Source organism: Cornus florida, unplaced genomic scaffold (genome assembly GCF_030987335.1).
Source record: "Cornus florida cultivar Cherokee Brave unplaced genomic scaffold, ASM3098733v1 CherokeeBrave_3.0.0_Hap2_Chr01, whole genome shotgun sequence".
In the NCBI taxonomy this organism is placed as follows: Eukaryota; Viridiplantae; Streptophyta; class Magnoliopsida; order Cornales; family Cornaceae; genus Cornus; species Cornus florida.
The window spans coordinates 53,516,798-53,537,972 of NW_026775571.1; the positions used below are offsets into that span (position 1 = coordinate 53,516,798).

General features: G+C 35.0%; 1 non-coding gene across 1 annotated transcript; it reads left to right on the forward strand.

Annotated features, from left to right (window-relative positions):
* The first annotated feature begins 320 nt into the window (after positions 1 to 320).
* On the forward strand, positions 321 to 423 carry LOC132284126 (small nucleolar RNA R71). Its single transcript, XR_009472205.1, has one exon. It is a non-coding gene; the product is annotated as a small nucleolar RNA R71 (small nucleolar RNA).
* Positions 424 to 21,175: the final 20,752 nt, after the last annotated feature.

Here is a 21,175-nt window from a genome sequence, read left to right on the forward strand (position 1 = left end):
TAGGGATGGAAGATACTTGATTTGCTGAGTTTTGGTTGATCAAGAATTGATCAAACCTTTGAGATAAGGATTTCATCTCAGCGGCTATTTCATTGGAATGGTCGACTTGATGTAAGCCAACACTCTTCCTCCCACTTGAATTCTTACCATTCTTAGAAGATAAAGTTCGATGCAAAGAATTCTCACTCATGCTCTCATAAAGACGCCACACGTCATCCTCATGCCTATCAATATAAGAGCCACCCATGGAAGCATCAACCATGCCCTTGTGATTGTCCGATAAGCTCTCAAAGAAATATTGAACTAATTGCCATTTAGGCATGAAATGATGTGGACACTTCTTCAGTAATTCATTAAAGCGTTCACATGCCTCATAAAATGTTCCCCATCCTCGTGTGAAAATTCCCTAATTGAAGTTCTCGTAGCGTTGGTCTTAGAAACTGGATAGTACTTCTTCAAGAAGTCTTGTTGCATTTCTACCCAAGAAGTTATTGAAAAAGGTCTAAGATTGTTAAACCAATATTTTTCCTTATCTTTAAGAGTGAATGGAAAAAGTTTAAGCCTTAAGACCTCTTCCAGCATGTCCGTGTATCTAACGGTGGAACATACTTCAAGAAACTCATCCAATTGCTTGTAAGGTTCTTCACTTGGAAGTCCATGATAGTTAGGAAGCATTTGAATGGTTTGTGGTTTGATCTCATAGTGGTGTGCTCTAAATGGTGGTAATTGAATGCATGTGGGTGCATTGTATTCTTTAGGCACATAGTGATCTCTTAAAGCAATGGGAGGATTAGCAATTGGAGGTGCAACATGGGCACCTTGATTGCCTTGAATGATGGGAGGTGGTGGAGCATAGATTGGCCTTGGCATTCCCAATGGGACTTGGCCTTGTTGTTGTGGTGGATGAACGAATGGCCTCGGCATGCCTAATGGTACTTGCATGTTATCATGATGCACATTGGGTGGATGATACCTTGTTGGTCTATGTGACCAAGGTCCTCCACATGGTCCTTATTATGTCCTTCCATTGATGAAATGGATTGACTAGAACTTCCTCTTTCCCTAAGGTTTCAAACAATGGATTCAAGATGAAAATTTAAAGGGACAACAGTGGGTCTCAATGATCTATGACCATTCATGCGCAATGCAACACAACAAGCAATAATGACAAATACTTCACCTTCATAACAAATCAATAATCAACAAACTTCCTCCACATACAATGTTCCCATACTCCCATGCTATCAACAATATACAAGAAAAGTAAATTACCTCCACGCGGGCTCACGATTTATCTAAGAATTGAAATACAAGCCTCCATGCGAGCCGACGATTTAACTAGAGATTGAGTAAGAAAAAGCTCACAAAGGTCCTTTAGCATTTCAACTCTAAATTTTTTTAGCTTTTAGCCTAGCAATTTTTTTTTATAATGATTTTAGCCTTTTTCCTTAATTGCTTAGCTCCTTACTTGGAATACTCCTTTGCTCACCTTCTTACTCAATGCACCTAGTCAAACAAGAACAAACATAATAAGTAACAAAAATTGAAAACAAAGTAAAGACACGATCAAAAGAGTACTAATTCCTAATTGATTCCACAAATACAATGTTGCCTTCAATCAATCCCCGGCAACGGCGCCAAAAACTTGGTGTGTTCCGGGTCATCACTCCCCAAACCCAATAGTTTGTGCACCACCAAAAGATAGTGGTGTAGAACTATGATGAATGTGGCCAAGTTTTACATTTAGAAATTGCCACTATTACCTTTCACTAAAAATATAGCTAGGGCAAGTAGGGATCGTCCCAAGGGATTGGTGGGTCGTTCTAGGTTGAGGAATCAAGATTAGCGTTAGTAGGTCGAGTGATCAAAAGATTGGTTGGTGGTTGAATTAATTAAATGTAATGGAGAGAAAATAAGAGAGAAATCTTGGGGTTTAGAGATCACAACCAAGCATAGCTTTTTGATGAGCGATGAAAAGTGCGCTTTTACGCTTGAGTGTTCTAGGACCTTTATCTATCTTAATTTCCCGTTTTAGTACTTATTTGTGTTTTTGTCTATTTCAGGTCAATAATGTTAAAACGAGCTAAAAATGGTTACTTAAGGCCTTTTTGGAGTCAAACTAAGTCTTGATGAGAATTTGGAGCAAAAGGAGACTGATCTAGAGCAAAAAGAAGCTGATGTTGAAAAGCTGCCAAGTGAGAACGATCGAACTCTGATCGATCGAACTTTTCTCTGATCGATCGAACTTTTCTGAGATCGATCGAAAATGTGCTGGCAGCGAGTTGTCTTATTCCCGCGTGCGCCCGAACTCCCACCTACCATAGAGTACGGGATTAGATATTTTTGGGAGTATATTTCTGACTTAATGGCTAAGAAAAGAACCTTCTATATAAAGGGAAGTGACCCATTTTGTAAAGAAGCTTTTTATCTTTTTATTTTTACCTTGTAATTTTTATTTCTCTCTCTAGAAAAGTTAGAGATTAGGGTTAGAAGAAAATAGGGAAGTGGAGGCTCATCTCAAGAACCCATCTCTAGATCCACATACTCTCTCTCTCTAGAGCTTCAAAAAAGAAGATGAAGAAGAGGAAGAAGAAGATGGAGCCATGTTTGGAGCTTACTCTTGAGGGTTTCATGACCACATCCACCTCCTCCATGATTGGCTAGATCTACACTTAGGGTTTGGATGAGCCCTAAGTCTTATGTAATCTAAACCCTTGTATTTCTTTTTGGGGATTTATATATATTGTTGTGATTAGTGTTCTAGCCTTGTAAACATAATGAATCTTGGTGTATTTCTATGATTTCTGTGGTTTAATTCTTCCTATTAATTCTCTAGTTTATTTACATGTTTATGTGTGATTAAATTAGGAATTATTTCTTACATGATTCATATGGATTAATTCTTTCTATTGATTCTCTATTTGATTACATGTTGTCTTATGTGTGATTATTTAGGAATTAGTCTCTATACTAGATTCTTTATGTTGGTTGTATGTTTATGTGTGATTAATTAAGGATTTAGTGATGGCTAAGCATGGGTTTTCATTGAATGGGTTTGTTAATTAATTTGATGGATTATTCTTATGCTTGATGGGTTATACTACAATTTAATTCATGCTTGTAGGTAGACAATCTATACTTGATTTGATATTTCATGGTTTATTATTGCAAATTCCATGATTCTCTAGATTGATGTGTGCTACAATTGTGACTAGTTTAATGGGTCATGTTTAGATTTGATGGGTTGTTCTACACTTATTTTATTTGTTGGTTAGGTAGAGAATTCATATATGAATTTGATGGTCCATGCTTAATATTGTAATTGGTAGTCGCATTTTGTTCACAACAATGTATTCCCCATTAATGGAAAACAAGTGGTTAATTACATGAGCTTAGTGGTGATTCCAACACCCTAAGACCTCTCTTCATATCTCTTAAATCCCTATCTCTCACTAGTTTATTTTAATTGCATTTTAATTAATTGAATTTTAGTATTATCAAACAATCAATCTCTCCTTTGCAATCTTGTGATTCACTAGAGTAAAAGTTAAATTCCAACACGTACAATCTCTTGGGACGATCCCTTCTCACTCATACTACATAGTATAAGTGTTAAACGGTTTATAAATTTAAAGTATGATGCCCACTTGACACTAATTTCCAAACTTAAAGTGTTGTGCATTATTTTATGCACACGCTCGGGTCGCATCATAATTTTGGCGCTGTTGCCGGGGATTAACGGTTTTGTTGGAATTAGACCAGACAATAGTGTTCATTTGATTGCTTCTATTTTTTATTTTATTTTTCATTATATATTATTTTCTCTTGTTCTCATTATTATTTGTTCAATTAGGTACTTGACTACAAGGAAGGCAAACTTTGGAATTTGAAGCAATCATTAGAGCTTAAAGCTAACATTAAAATTTGAAGTTGCTTAAGGACCGTTGTGAGCAATTCTTGGAAATCTTGTATTTCAATTGTGTACTTCTTTGCATGCTTGTGATAGCCCTTATTGAGGCTTATTTCATTGCTTTATTTTAAGTCCAAGCATAGGCCCTTGTTAAGGCCAATATTTTCTTGTATTTGGATTTTAATTGTGAATGGAGGAATTGTTTGATCCAAGTTTGGGGCGGAATTATATCCGTTCACTTTATATCCCTCCACCATATTTTGATCCTTATGAGGTTGAGTCCACTTCATTTCAACATGCATCATCTTATTATGGACTTAATCACTCATTTAATCCTTCTTATGACTATTACCCTCCCCCACTATTTTATAATGAACCAACTCCACCACCTTCTAGGTACTCACCCGGATTTGAAGAAAAAGTATTAGCTTTACTTGATGCGCATATTTCACACACTTCACTTATTAATTCTCATTCTCAAATGTTAGCCAAGCTTGAAGCTCAAGTTGAGCAAATTGCAAGTACTCTTTCTCGTCAAGAGGAGGAGGAATAGGCAAATGAAAAAATGGCAAAAACTTTAATGTATATAGATGAGGATGATGAGACTAAAGAGGAAGAAGTAATAAGTGAGCTAATGCCTAGGACTCTATCTTGTATAGAGGAGGAAGTGGCAAGTGAGTTAGTAGCTAATCCAATAGAACATAACATAATTAATAAGGACTTTCCTTATTTTGATTATGATGTTATCTCAGACATTGCTACTTTAGAGAGTGAGGAGATGTTAACCACTATAGAGGTAGGAGAAGAGGAGGAGGAACTTGTTAAAGAGGGCTTTCCTTCTATCATCTCTAATGACCCTCTTGAGGCTTGTCTTTTTGAAATGTATAAAAATTGTGGTTTTGACTTTGACAGCTCCAAAAATGAAATAAACTCTCTAATGGACTCCTTAACTAATTTGGAAGGTGAGGAGATGGTGATTTTTGAGGAGGAGAAAAAGGATGAAGAGAAGGTGTTCCATGATATTCCAAATGAGTCTTTGAAAGACATTGACTTGCCAATTCACAAAGGAAGTGATTTTTTGAATATACTTCAAGAGCACAAAATTGAGGCAAGGCTAACCATGATTGATTTTTTTTCAAGACCGTGGATGAAAGGAATAATATCATCTCTTTTATTTCTTTTCAAGTCATTCTTTTGGAGGATGATTTCATTGTCATAAGTGGGACATTAAATGAGAAAAGTGAAAAGAGAGTCAATAAGGATGTTTTATATCCGGTTTTTGATTATTTTGATTAGTGAGTTGACCCAGCATCTTGTTAGAGATGTTAAACACTAGTATTCGTAGAGTTTTCAACTCTATTCCTCTCCTATTTCTTTTTATTATTTATTTTTATTTTTCGTTTTTGTGTACATTCTTCTACCCATTTTTCAATCTCTATTTTCTGCACTTTCATGCTGAAAATGGACATTTTGTTTCTGTTCGATCGATCTCAAAAGAAGTTCAATCGATCGAACTTCATACCTGCATCCAATCACCTCTCTGTCCAATCGTTTGAAGAAAACCTGCATATTTCAACTCTCTGTCCCATCGTTCGAACTTTATATTCGATTGATCCAAGTCAATTTGATCAATCTAGGAGCCCTCATGATCAATCGAGATTCCATACTTAGAAAAATTTTCAAAGCACTGCAAATTTCATACTCTCTATCCCATCGTGCGAGCATAGATCGATCATAGTGTGATCGATCCAAGTCAAGATCAATCACAGCTTTGCCCCTTTGAATTTTTGACTTTTTTTTCTTTCTATTTTTATTTTATTTTATTTTTCATCTTCTTTGACTTTTGTTATTTCTTTTATTTTATTTACTCTCTTTTCTCTTATAAAAAAAAAAAAAAAGTTTTAAAATTTGTTAAAAATACAAAAATATTTTTGTTTATTTTATTTTAGTTTTGAAAACTCCAAAAAGATTTTTATTTTATTTTATTTTCATTTTTACTTTTAAGATTTATTTTTATTTCAAACTAAAAAAAAAAAAAAAACGGTTTTTCAATGTAGCATTCCGTCTGGCCAGAGACGTTAAACTTAGCACCCACATGACACATTGTGTCTTTTATCTCTTGTATAGTTCATTTGCATTTTTATTTCTTTATTTTTCTTGCATTTTGTTTCATTGTACATACTTTCTTAAAAAATAAATAAATAAATAAAACAAAATTTTTACACCCCTTATTTCCTTGCATTTTCATTTCTTACATGTTTATTTATTTTATTTTTGTGTGTGTGTACATACTTGTTATGTCATAAAATAAAAAATAAAAAAAAATTGAAAAACAAAAAGTAAGAAAATTTTATATATACTTGCATTGTACATATTGTTTTTCATTTCTTGTATTGTACATATTTTGTTCATGCATTGTGCCCTTATGTGTAGTTATGTATACTTTATGCTTTCGGTAGGGCTTGATCTCATATCTCTCTTTCATCTTGTGATATATTGCCTTAGAATGCTTGATTATTCTTATCCCATTTGATATTTGATGTGAGTTTGCTAATGTAGTTATTTAAGTAGGTTGTTGATTCCAAGTTTGGGGGAGACGTCTTTCGAAGTGGATCACTACCGGGCTTCATGCTTTTGCCACCATGGTATACTCTTTCCATCTTTTCCATTGTTCTCATTGCACATTGAGGACAATGTGCGGTTTAAGTTTGGGGGTAAGGTGTCTTATTGCATTCTACTTAAAGTTGAGCTTTAATTGCATGATTGAGATTTGAGATCGATGTTTGCAATGATTTTGATCTTTTGAGGATTATATTGTTTAAAATTTAAAAATTGCTTTAGTTGAGAGTCCAATACTTCTTGTATGCCTTTTGGATGCCATTTAGGAGTAAATTTTTCAAAAGATTAATATCATGCTTGCACTTGTGGTCCACATCATCCTAATTTTGCGATTGTTTTGAGATTCACTCTAGTATTCTATACTAGCACAGGCGCACACTAGCATTCATTTGTGGGGTACATGCTTTGTTCATTATTGAATTGGTTATATCCTAATTGAGTTAGAAGTGCATTGAAAGCTTTCATTCTTGATAAAGGTGGATAACAGCCCCTTTTCACTAAGTAGCCGGGTTTCTAGCCTCATCAAGCACTGAACTTCTCGCGCCGAAAGGTGGAGGGCCCAAACTCTAGGTTAATAATTGAATTAAAAAAAAAAAAAGTTGCAAAAGTAATAAAAATGAGGACTTCTCCCAAAAGGTGAGAAGTGGGAAATGATTAGATGAAGTTTGTTTTGATTTGTAGCCTAGTTGAATTGAGCTTGTAAGTTCTTAGGGGTGTTTGAACACCTAGTGCCCTAAAGCCATCTGGTTTGGAAGTCATTGACCTAACACTCGACCTCATGGATTGCTAGAAAGCTTAATATATCAACACATTGCACCATGCTTCCATCTTTGATCCTATAAAAAATAAAAAATAAAAATCAAGTGAAAAGAATAAGCGCACCTAGATGAATAAAGCTTTAATAAAAGGTCCACTTTTTGTTTTGATGATCGGTACTAGATTTGTGTGCTAATTTGAGGGTAAGGATGTGATCATTTCTTTAGTTAGCTAAGATAACAACATATTTGATACCGGTTCACTTAAAAAGGATTCTAGAGTTATTTTGATTTTCATGATCATTTTCTTGATGCGTGGAGGACCATATTTGCTTGTTTGATGTTGAGATTTTGGGAGATTGTTTGGAAATGATTGAAACATTGCATACTTGAGGTAGTTTTCTCCCAATGCTTGTTTGCAATATTGGTGCCTCTTTTGAAAGAATTAGCTTAATGTTTGTGGGTATCATTTTTGGAAATCTTCACGAGACTTCACTAATCCACTAGGGGTAACCTAGGGGTTTAAAAGGCGTGTTGCATATGCTAAATGCAATCATGTTCCCTACGAAAGTGCGCTATCATTTTATTGCTTTCTAGTTTCGTAGTTGTATAGTTGTTCATTTCATTCCTTTACTTTGTAGTTCATTGCTAGGGACTAGTAATATTTAAGTTTGGGGGCGTGATGAGCGCTAAAAAGTGCACTTTTAAACCCCTTAAGCTTGATTTTTCTAGGACCTTTATCTATCTTATTTTCCCATTTTAGTATTTATTTGTGTTTTTGACTATTTCAGGTCAATAATGTTAAAAAGAGCTAAAAATGGTTTCTTCAGGCCTTTTTGGAGTCAAACTAAGTCTTGGTGAGAATTTGGAGCAAAAGGAGACTGAATCTGGAACAAAAAGAGGTTGATGTTAAAAAGCTGCCAAGTGAGAACGATGTGAGAACGATATAAAAAAGTGAGAACGATCGAACTCTGATTGATCGAACTTTTCTCTGATCGATCAAACTTTTCTGAGATCGATCGAAAATGTACTGGCAGTGAGCTGTCTTATTCCCGCGTGCGCCCGAACTCCCACCTACCACATAGTACGGGATTAGATATTTTGGGGCTATAGTTCTAACTTAATGGCTAAGAAAATGACCTTCTATATAAAGGGAAGTGACCCATTTTGTAAAGAAGCTTTTTATCTTTTTATTTTTACAGTGTAATTTTTATTTCTCTCTCTAGAAATGTTAGAGATTAGGGTTAGGAGAAAAGAAGGAAGTGGAGGCTCATCTTAAGAACCCATCTCTAGATACACATACTCTCTCTCTCTAGAGCTTCAAAGAAGAAGAAGAATAAGAGGAAGAAGTAGATGGAGCCACGTTTCGAGCTTACCCTTGAGGGTTTCATGACCATATCCACCTCCTCCATGATTGGCTAAATCTACACTTAGGGCTTGGATGAGCCCTAAGTCTAGTGTAATCTAAACTTTTGTATTTCTATTTTTGGGGATTTATATATATTGTTGTGATTAGTGTTATAACCTTGTGAATTTAATGAATCTTGGTGTATATCTATGATTTTTATGGTTTAATTCTTCCTATTAATTCTCTAGTTTATTTACATGTCTATGTGTGATTAAATTAGGAAGTATTTCTTACATGATTCATATGGATTAATTCTTTATATTGATTCTCTATTTGATTACATGTTGTCTTATGTGTGATTATTTGGGAATTAATCTCTACACTAGATTCTCTGTGTTAGTTGCATGTCTATGTGTGATTAATTAAGGATTTAGTGATGGCTAAGCATGGGTTTTCATTGAATGGGTTTGTTAATTAATTTGATGGATTACTCTTATGCTTGATGGGTTGTACTACAATTTAATTCATGCTTTTAGGTAGGTGGACAATCTATACTTGATTTGATATTCCATGACTTATTATTGCAAATTTCATGATTCTCTAGATTGATGTGTGTTACAATTGTGACTAGTTTGATAGGTCATGCTTAGATTTGATGGGTTGTTCTACACTTACTTTATTTGTTGGTTAGGTAGACAATTCATATATGAATTTGATGGTCCATGCTTAATATTGTAATTGGTAGTCGCATTTTGTTCACAACAATGTATTCCCCATTAATGGAAAGCAAGTGGTTAATTACATGAGCTTAGTGGTGATTCCAACACCCTAAGACCTCTCTTTATATCTTTAAATCCCTATCTCTCACTAGTTTATTTTAATTGCATTTTAATTAATTAAATTTTAGTATTATCAAACAATCAATCTCTCTTTTGCAATCTTGTGATCCACTAGAGTCAAAGTTAAATTCCAACACGTACAATCTCTTGGGACGATCCGTTCTCACTCATACTACATAGTATAAGTGTTAAGCGGTTTATAAATTTAAAGTATGATGCCCACTTGACACTAATTTCCAAACTCAAAGTGTTGTGCATTATTTTGTGCACAAGCTTAGGTCGCATCACTTTTCTACACCTTTAATGAATGATTAATGAGGGGGAAAACATGTATTGCGACAAAGTATGTGTGTGTGGTTGTTTCAACAAGCATGGATGACAAATTAAGTATATATTGTCTAAGCAACATGGTGGATAGCACAACATATCAAATTAAGCCATTTATCCTTTCTTTAAGCTCACAACCAAACACATTACAAGGTTAGAGATATATGTTACTTATTTTCATAAGTATGGAACATCGAACAACAAACATGGATTGTCCTCCCATTTAATATCTAAACTACACTACACTATAATTAAGCTAATGACATGAAATTAAACTAATTAAACTAAGGGAGAGGTACAATCCATCAAGAAATGAGTATGAACCATCAAATAAATCACAAGAACATTCTATTAAGCACTATGTCTTAACAATCTCTAGATCTATAGCATTAATATACATAGACATGCATCAATAACACAAGAAATAGAGACAAACACATGAACATCTATTCTAGCATGCATAGACATATGGATAGAATGAAATGATGAATTGGAAGCATTAAACCATATAAATCATTGAATAAACAAGATCTATATGTATATAAGTGTCAGAACATGTATCACAACACAAATTCTCTCAAAAATACATAAATCAAGATGTAGAAATCATGCTTAGGGCTAACTCTATCCCCAAGAGGATGTCTAGCTACTCATGGATGGTGTCCTCCAACCCTCAAGGGGTAAGTCCATGGTAGAGATTGCTCCTCTTCTTGGTTGATGGAAGAACTCCAAGCTTGTGTCTCTAGCCTCCTCCTCTCCTTTCTTCCTTACTAAGATATGAAAATTGTGTCTTTCCTTCTCCTCTCTAAGTATCTCTCAAAAAATGGCTCATATTCCTTATATAGTAGGTCAAATATCACCCTAAATGAGCTGGGCTAGTACAAAAATATCCCTCCAATTACTATATATAAGACACCTTTTAATGGGTTGAAATTTGGATTTTCTCGAATTTGGGAAGTTTGATCGATCGAACTTGTGGTAAGATCGATCGAACATGGTTGAGATCTATCGAATTGAAGCTGGATTGATCCTTAATGGCGGCGCCTTTTTGGATAAAAACAGATCTGAGATATTTTAAAGATATTTTTGGGAAAAGGACAAAAGTGGTTGGTAGGGTGGTACAGCTGGATAAGATCAATCATTTGGATAAGGATAAGAAAGTTCGATCGATTAGAGAATCAAATTGGATCTATCGAACTTTGAAATCTTTAAATAGGGACAAACATGGCTCATATCTATCTGGAAGTGCTGAGATCGATGAAAGTTGGATCAATCGAACTTTTCTTGAGATTGATCGAAGTTGCTGAAATTCCACCATTTGCTTCCTTTTGCTCTACTTTGCTCATTTCTTTGATTTATCCCAGAATTGCTTCATTTCTGCTCTTATTTAGCTGAGTTAGCTTATTTTGGAGATAAGTACCTGAAAATGGAAATAATACGAAATTAATCTTAAGTGGGAAGATAAGATAGATAAAGGTCCTAGAATACCTAAGCTTAAGGGGTTTAAATGCGCACTTTTCAGCGCTTATCATTTCCTAAAATAATGGAAGAAAGTAAAAGCAAATTCCGAGGACAGAATTCCTTTTGTTAGGGGGGAAGAATATAATACCCCTAATTTTAAAAGGATAGTCGGTATTTTAATTAATTATTTTAGTGTATTTTATTTGCTTATTTATTTATTTGCCTATTTGTTTAATTGTTGTTTTTATCTAATTGAATTATTATTTAATTGAATTATTTGTTTAATTATTTTTATTTTATTGAATTAATTGTTTAATTGATGTTAAATGCTTATGTGGAAAATGAATTAATTGGTTTATTTGATTAAATTAGTTTTATTAATTAATAATATATTATTAGGGTATGTTTTCATGGACTTGCGGGTTAGCCGACTTAGAGATAGTTTTATTTTGTTTTCTTTTCTTTTCCTTCTCTAAGTATAATTAGACTTAGGTTTTAGAGGCCTATATATATATATATATACTTGTATACGTCTGCCAAGGGTGAAACAAAAACCCTATTCATGTATACTAGGAGGCAGAGAGAAACAGAGAGAGATTTAAGAGGAAAATACAGAGAACTAGTTAGGATTTCGGCCGTACATTAAAGGTCGGACCAAGGAGGAAGGAAGAGGTTGATTGTGGGTTAGAACCGGAGCAGTAGGAGGCTTGACGGTAATCGGAACTCGCCAAAAAAATCTAGGAAGATGGCATTAAGATTTTAATTCAAAATCTCATAGGCAAGTTTTATATCTATCTCCCTCCCTTTAACCTGTGTTCTTTATATGCCTAAACAATTTTAGGAGTAAATAATTATCAAACTGAACTTTTTTGCGTGTTGAAATCGATTAAAACAACAGGTTTGTTAATTAACTTATGTTGCTTGATCTTGAATTGTACTGCACGAATATTTGTTTTAATTGATGTAACCATGCATAATGAATTTAAATATAATTCTGGAATACACTGGGACTTAGTACTGACTAGTAGAGACCTTAGAATGGAGGAACAGGGTAACAGGAAGCTAGGATGCACACGGTCCAGTTTGGATCGGATTGTGAGTATTTTGGGACCAAACTATTTATAACGGTTCGACTATTTTTAAAACCAGACCGAATCATAATGTTCATGAAACCAAACCAATCCAAACCACGAAAAACTGGTTTGGTTCGGTTCGGTTTGTCGGTTTCAATTTATTTCCTTTTTATTTTATTTTATTTTAATTTAGAGGGGGCAAAGTTTTAAAAAATCAACTAACATTGATATAACACGCAAAAAAATAAAAAAATTCAAAAAGAAAAAAAAGGAAAGAAAATTAAGATATATTTGAAAAAGGGAAATTTGATTTTTTTAAAAAGAAATTTAAGGAATTTAAAAAAAAAAAAAAAAACAAAAAGGCACGTGAGAACTTTACTTGATTTAGGTTTAGGATATGATATATATATATATATATATATATATATATATATATATATATATATACACTATGTAACATAGTAACGGTTCGGTTCGGGCTGGTCCGGTCTAGCACGACCCTAAACCAGGACCGGACCGAAAAATTACGGTTTCATAATTTTTTGCCCAAGAACGGACCAAACCGTTATACAACTAGCCCAAACCGCCTAACTCAGTACAGTCCAGTCCAATTTTTTGGTTTACCAGATTTTTTGAACACTCCTAACAGGTAGTTGCCGGAGGTAAAACAGAAGAGGGAACAGGGGAGGAGTCGACTCCCTTTTGAAGGGAGGCGGCCCCCCATTGAAAGGAGGCGGCTCCCCCTTGTGGGAAGCTAGCTCCACTTGACAAAGAGGCGGCTCCCCCTTGTGGGAAGCCGGCTTAACGTTGTGGGGAGGCAGCTCCTTTTGTGGGGGAGCCGGCTCCCCTTCTGTGTGATGTTTTTTGACGGTTTTGGGCTACTGTGTTGAGATTTTTGAGTTCCAGGTTGAATTAGGAGCTGTAATGGGGGGTTTAATTGATGTCTAAGATCATATTAAAACTCTAGAGAGAAGGTTAACGCATAATAAACCAACGGATGTTTATAGCTTGAATAGTAGATAATTGTTTAAAAAAAAAAAAAAATTTGGTTTACTATTTTTGGATGCAAAGGATTTTAAATTGCTTAACCTTAGTTTAGCAATTCTCGGTAATGATTTTACCGTTAATCATGTTTCAGTGATATTACATAAGCATGCAAATTTACAAGCCTCTATTATGCTTATTGTGGATAGATTGATATTTACATATACTGTCTGTATTGTCAATTATTAGATTTTGCGGAGTAGTATCAAATAAGCATGTTAATTTACATAATTTTACTATGCTTATTTTGGGTTAATTGATGCTTATAATTATTAATTGTATTATCAATTGATGGATGTATGGATTATATGCACCAGTATGGGACGGTGGCATATTAGGTACAGATTAGATCAAAACACTAACTCCTCATATTCTGGAATAAGGGAATGGATTATAAAATAAAATCCTACTTATATTTAAGTCAGATCGACTGAACAAGCTTGAATGACTAACTGAATTTCTTATGGATGGATATAATAGGATTTATAAATATATATGATTATGGTACCTCGATATGAGCTTGAGTCTCAGGATTGACGGTTAGGGAGTGTATATGCATTAGGATGCATAGCTGGCTATGATGGTAGAGGTATACCCTATTAGGCTTAGGTACACTTCGAGTGCGTTTTGCATGTTGCCTCTATTCAGGTTGAGACCCCCTTTGTAGTCTAGTGAGAGTCCCATAGTGTGAATATATATATGTACGGACAATATAGTTATTGTTGAGTTATTTAGGATATACATGCGTATCGGGTCTCTGTTTGGCTTGTAGTAGTATAGAACTTGCTCGTGGGCCTGACCCAATCTTATTTTTCATGTGTTCGTTAGTTCCAGGCTTAGAGCTTGTTCGTGCTGAGCAGAGATGGTCACTCATTTTTCCGACGACGTAGGATTTCTTTTTATGTTTTAGCTTTGGATTTCACTTTGGTTGTTTACATTTCAGTTTAGGTTTTTAGGGGTCCACTAGAGATCGATTCCCGAGTTGTTTAAATATTGGAGGTTTTGGAAAGTTTTGGGATTATTGGATTTTGATTATTTAATTTTGAGGATTATATTTTAGAATTCTTTCAGCATTTATTATTTATTTCTTAATTCTTTTTGTACTCTTTGTTCATTTAAATATTAATTGTTTGTTATCCCTCAGATCTGTGCTCGGACTTGATCACCCGTGACTCTAGAATCGAGGGGTATCACAGAGAACTCCTTCTCTTAGTCTTATAACAGATTTGATGGAAATATAAAAGGGTTACAAATCTTTTTCTCTCTGATTTACAAATTATAACTCACTCTAGAGAATCAATGAATACAAGTGAAGCTCCCTCTCTAAGTGTAATGAATGTGAGAGAATGAATGACAGAACAGAAGCTTTGTATAAGTGTAGCTTGCAGAGCAAAAACTCTGATTAGAGGTCTGGAATAACTTTCTATTTTCGCAGCTCTGCTCCTCTAATTTTTGCAGACAACATATCTCAATATATAAAGACTTTCTTGTTGCAAATAGCCATTGTGAAATTATTTCTTCAATGATACAAAGTCCAAGCATGCTACATAAAGTATTCAAGTCAGAATACGCATGGGGGATAGCCTATAAGAAAATCTGTAGAAGGAATGAAGTAAATCATGGACTTCAAGACAAAGGTAATCTACAGCAGAAATAGTTATCAGAATTTTGACTTTATAGCATCAATGTTCCCTTCTAAAGTCTCCTTAAATATTGAGAAGAATCCTTCTTGATATATAGATCAAGTAAGGTCAATTTTAGCTGCTGTGAGTGGAGTACACAAGACTTAAGACAAAGAAGTCGTATGATTTGAAATTTGGATTTGCATTTGTCAACTGAATTGAATCAGGTCTGCTAAATGCCTCATTTCGGTCGTCCGAAATGAATGAGGTCTTTGGACTACTTTATTTCGGTCGTCTGAAATAAAGTGAAATTGGTGAGTGACTTATTTCGGTCAACTAAAATGATATTTCGGTCGTCCAGTTGTGAGCTTAGACTTGGCATGGCTACTGCCCAGTAACCGTTCGCCCGGTACATTTTGCCTATCCATTTCGGTCGGCCGAAATAGGTTGCTTCAAAAAAACTGCTACTTCAGAATTTTGTTTTCATATACCAAATGACAGTATTTCTACAGGACATTCTACAATATATCTTATTTCTATTCTAAACATTTAAGTAAATGTTTTCACAATATTTATATGTCCATTTACTTTAAGTTTACATTGTAAATAAGGAAGTACCCCCCATTTGGATTCAATAAAAAATATAAGAAAATTAAAATCCAACTAAATCAAAATGTAGAAATTCAGTTTTAGTATAAATTTGGATTTCTGACAGTTTTGGTAAAAATAAATCCGTATGTAGACCAATGTAGACTTGCTCAAAAATTCTGATAAAACCAATTTAGGCTATTTGAGGTATAAGGAGTTATTATCGGAAAAAATTATTTTGAAATAATCATTATTTCAAAAATTCATTTTTCACACTTAGCCATTTTTCATACTTAGCCAAAAACATAGTTTTTCATGACGCCCATTCATGGGTCCTAATGTCCTTTACCAACTTATGGTAATGAAGGCTTCTCATGCCTTAATAGTTAACTAATATGAATCATATGATTGATGTGCATGGTCTTAGCATTTCTAGCACAAGTGATGAGTTCTTTCAAAGCATAAGCAAGCTTGAACTAACTTATTATTTAGCAATGACTTCATGTGCAAATATATAAGTAAGAAGTGCATAGTTTATTGCTAATGGATATAAAAACATATGAATGATGATGTGATATGCATAATCCTATAGAGATGAGCTTCAAATGAATTCATAAATTCTTTGACATTGAATCATAAACACTTACCATCCTATCTACTCCTTTCTTCAAGCTTTGTCCATGATCTTTAGGCTTTGAGGTATTCTTGCTTTTTTCCTTTCTTTGATTTATTTTCTTGGTCGTTGTAGTCTAAGCTATCTTTCCTTACAATTTCAACTTTTCTTTGTATACATTTCTTTCCTTGATGTGATCTTGAATAATGGAATACTTAAAATGATCTTTATAACTTCATTGAGGTCATTATTCGAATGTAAATAATCTATATAACACTCAATGTAAACATTAGTCCTTAAACACCATTAATGGTTTGTTATCATCAAAACGCCTAGATTTTCCTTGGATGGAATCCTTAAAGTCAACAGCCTTTACTACCATCATCCTCGATTGACAACTCGGACTCACGTCCCACCGACTCAACAGGCTACTCCCAAGTGATATCCCCTCAAGCATTCCTATGATAACACCATCACAACAAGAGACTATGCCTCACTCTCGATACCTCCCACAACAACCACTACTTGCCATTAGAAAAAAAATCTCTATACGATAATACCATGCCAACAAATCTAAAAAGGAAAAATTAGCATAAAACCCAGAATGCTTAACACCCAACTGTCTCCTTAAAGCCATCAACAACTCAATCAGTCACTGACACTTAACCGTTACTCAAACCACTCTTCCTAAGGTAATCTACGTGCCTAAACAGGAAAACTTACCTCCCCTTTTCATCGTTCCTTAGAACTCCCTTGGCCCTGATAAAAGTTAAATGGGGCTACCAGCTACACCTACGGGATCACCCTCATCCCAATCATTCTAATAATCAGTCTATCTCTTTGAATCCTTAAATAACCAACACCTTCTCCTAATAATTTATACATACTCGGAATACAACTCCAGTCCATAACTTTCAATTTCCAAAACACAATCCATTTGGTAACACGGCACCCACCGCCTATCACTTCATCCGCAAACAACCAACCAGATCAATGACCCCATACTACCTGCCTTATTGTGTAATCCTACACAACACAACTAAAACTAACCACTATACCCCACCTCAAGACTCTCTCAACAACCGTGACATCCTACAACCCCGCTCATCCACCGAGCCATGCAATCAACTCACCGAGAGTCAATTACTCATCACACTACTATAGCTATCCAAAATGGGAATCACTCCTCAGCTAACCAGTCTCTAAAACATACTCTTACAACCAACAAACTAAATCACATCAAATTCCTGAAGCTCTCGCATGACTCCAATCAACACCTACGCCACCCTAGACTTATAGAGTCCAACAAGTCCCCTAAGCAACCATAACCAATATGCTTCCTCAGACTGTACCAGAACACCCGAAATATACATCTACAACCCACAAAGTAAACTTATGACTCCACTAAATCCTATCACACCTATCACAAACCAGTTCAAAAAGAACCTCAACACTAAACTGTGACCTAAGTCGTAAACCCTTACCCTAAAAGTTATACATGCCTCACGAAAAGCTCACATCGTACACCTGACCTCCACAGTCACAAACATATACACTGATGAAACTCACACAACATAGACACCGAACCATGAAATACGAACCCATTCTAAAGTCGTGCTCTAAGCACTATATAAAATGTAACAAAAAGATCAGAATGACAACACACCGAATGGCTCGATCCACGAACTAAAGACCTACACCATTCGTTCGATATGAACCGTCATCCAAACAACCCTGGAGTAACTGAGCTCCTCGTTTACTCCGGTCAAAACTCACACAACCATCTATACAGCAACAAGTACTCTACCTTACTAGCAACCATTTTGTACTCAATCATATGCACACATATGAACATACATATATAATAACCGTACCCCATAATTGCAATCTTATCACAATTAACATGTTTTCAAACCACGTATGCAGTTCATTTACATATACTAGCATTTAAACACGTAAGCACATAGCAAATAGGCATGCCTTTCAAAACATCAAACATTTAAACAGATAACAAGTAAGCATGCTTCTTAAACAGTTAAGCACTTTAACACATAAGCACATAAATAATGCAAGTCAAATCTATACCCCATCTAGGTAAGCCACTACCCGTCGTCCGAAAGGTATTTGAACCTAACGCTCTTATACCAAATTTTTAACGACCCGAACCCGGGGGTCCGAATCATTTACTACATCCTTACTCGAACTCGAGGTCGTCTAAGGGAACTATAGTCAATTCTAACGTTGATACATGATACACGTGCCATCCCAAAGCTTATACAAAAAAAATAAGATCATATATACAAGAGATGTCAAAACAGTCCACTAACCTATTCAAACTTGTGGAGGAGCGTCGTCTGCCACTTCCTTCCCATAACCTGAAAAATGTAATAATATGATGGGGTGAGCCAATTGCTCAGTATAAAGTGTCTGAGACACACCTCTTATAACCCCGTGAATTCACACAAAGAATAGAGTACGAGTAAGCGGGATTATGCCTCGGGAAAATAGATAAAACAATAACAACATCAACAAAAATGTAAACAAGTCATCCGACCACCAAGTATGCACTATGTGCCAATGAAATGCCATGCCATACAATGTCGCTCCTCATTTCTAAAACAATACCATTTCACATTTTCAAACTGTTAGTGCAGTACGACCCATGGCAACTCCATGGCATCACAAGACGAGGATTGGCTAGATATCCCGGACCACATGGTAACTCCAAGGTATCGTTTTAGCCTAAATAGCTCAACCTCGCTAAGGTCTTTCCATAACCTCTCTAGATCATACTAACGCCACAGACTACTAAGCAACTCCTAGGCGCCCGGATTTTCGCAAACGCTTTTCAAAAACATTTTTTCAAAATAATTTCATTTGCTTTTCAAAACGTTTCCCTTTTTCTTTTCCAATGAATGCATGAATGCTTCATGCTTCTAAATACCAATTCAACAATAAAATTCCACACATTCAAACTATATCATCATCATATTTTGGTAGGGAGTTCTAAACATTTATTTTCACAACTACAACATCAAATTTCATAGCAATTGGAAATCACAAGACATACAACATGTTGATACTAAGCTTGCTTTCGCACCGTAATAAAAATAATCATGTACATGAATTTAATTAACACTTAGGACACCTTCATGATCTTGAGAACATACAAATACAACAACCATAGGCAAAATAATTAAAATTCAACATGCTTAGAATTAAATTAGAGGAAAAATTCATAATAAGTCAAAGAAAACATGGAGTAGAGCACCCCAACCTCAAATAAAGAAGAAAACCCCAAATTTGTACCCAAAACCGAAATCCAAAGATGCTTCAAACAAAGATCGGCTCTGAACAATACGAAGTCCTCGTCGTGCTCGTTGACTTTGCCTTCAATGGTAAAGTCTAAAACTCAACAATGGAGGGTGAATCTGAGCTTTGAATGGTGAACAGAAAAATAAAAGAAAAATACAGAGGAAGAGGGAGAAGATGCCCGTGAGAGAGAGATATATGACTGATTAGATGAAATGGCTTCATGGTCATTATATTGAAAAAGTAATGGTGGGTCCCATTGATACTAAAATATCATTTAAACATTAAACATTATATATATATATATATATATATATATATATATATATATCTGTGTGTGTGTGTGTGTGTGTGTGTGTGTGTGCATACACTAAACCCACCACAACACATGTTTAAACACAGTCATATAAAATATATCAAATAATAATGCATGATATGTAATGAACCCGAAAAAATAGTCCCCGTGCAAAACAACTTCAGTAGCAGGTCCCACTTGGGACCTTCGGGCCCAAAAAATCAAAAAATTCCAAAATGACAAACGATGCATTTTCAAGAGTCTTGAACTCAAAGAAATGCTCGAATCAACTTTAAGAACTCACCAGCACAACCCACAATGTCTGGCACGCAAAACGAAACAAAGATTAAAATAATCCAAAAAAATATATAAAAAAACCTAGAAAATAGAGAATGGGACAAATCGGAAACATTACAATAACTTACATTACTGCCGCCTTCCATCACCACCACCATCACCACTTACACTATCGCAGCCCTAACTCAGCCTCTGCATTGTCGCTCCAACTCAAACAGTGATATATCACTCGTTTTAATTTCAAATTAGGTCGTTCTTATGTCTAAATTGACCACGTCAAAATGATATTTCCAATGGTGTAAGTCTCACCCCAATATTCTAAACATAAAAATAGTTATGTCTATTTTAGTAAAGACTAGTCATGTTTTTGATATGTTAGGAAGTTTTGATTTGTTTCTAAACTATTCCTTTTGGGATTAGAACTCTGGGAGGTTCCTTTATGTTTTGTATGACCAATGTAGACCTATCATGTACTTCACTTTGGTCAATTTTGCCACGGTTATGTCATTTGACCACTTTACCCTTGTGACCTTTGGACTTCTGAGTTGAAATTTAAGGATTGCATTGGGTCTTATTCATTCAAATGTCATCATAGTAAATTAGTATGGCACTAATGTGGCTTTTAATGCATCAAATAACGTAAAATGATGGTTTTGCCCCTAATTGACCTCAGTTCCAGGTAAGGACCCGTGTGACGATTTAGACCCTAGGGTCAGGTCATTACAAAATCTTTCTCTAATTTTTCCTTACAGTTCGGAAACTTTGGTGGTATCGCTTAACAATTCTGCTCCATGTTGGTAAAATGACTCTTAATGTGGTGAAAGAATGTAAGAATTATGATGAAAGAATTTTGATAGATATCAAACTCAGACTTAAGCTCTTGTCATAGACGATAAAAATAGGAGGAGATCCAGAGGGTTTAACAGAGGGCCTAAGAGTCATTTCAGAGGAAAGTCACAACCTAGAGATGAGATAACGTGTTTTCATTATGGAAACATATATCATATAAAGAAGTTTTGTTGGCATTGGCAGAAACAACAGGATGAAGAAGAAAATAAGGATGAGGAGAAGG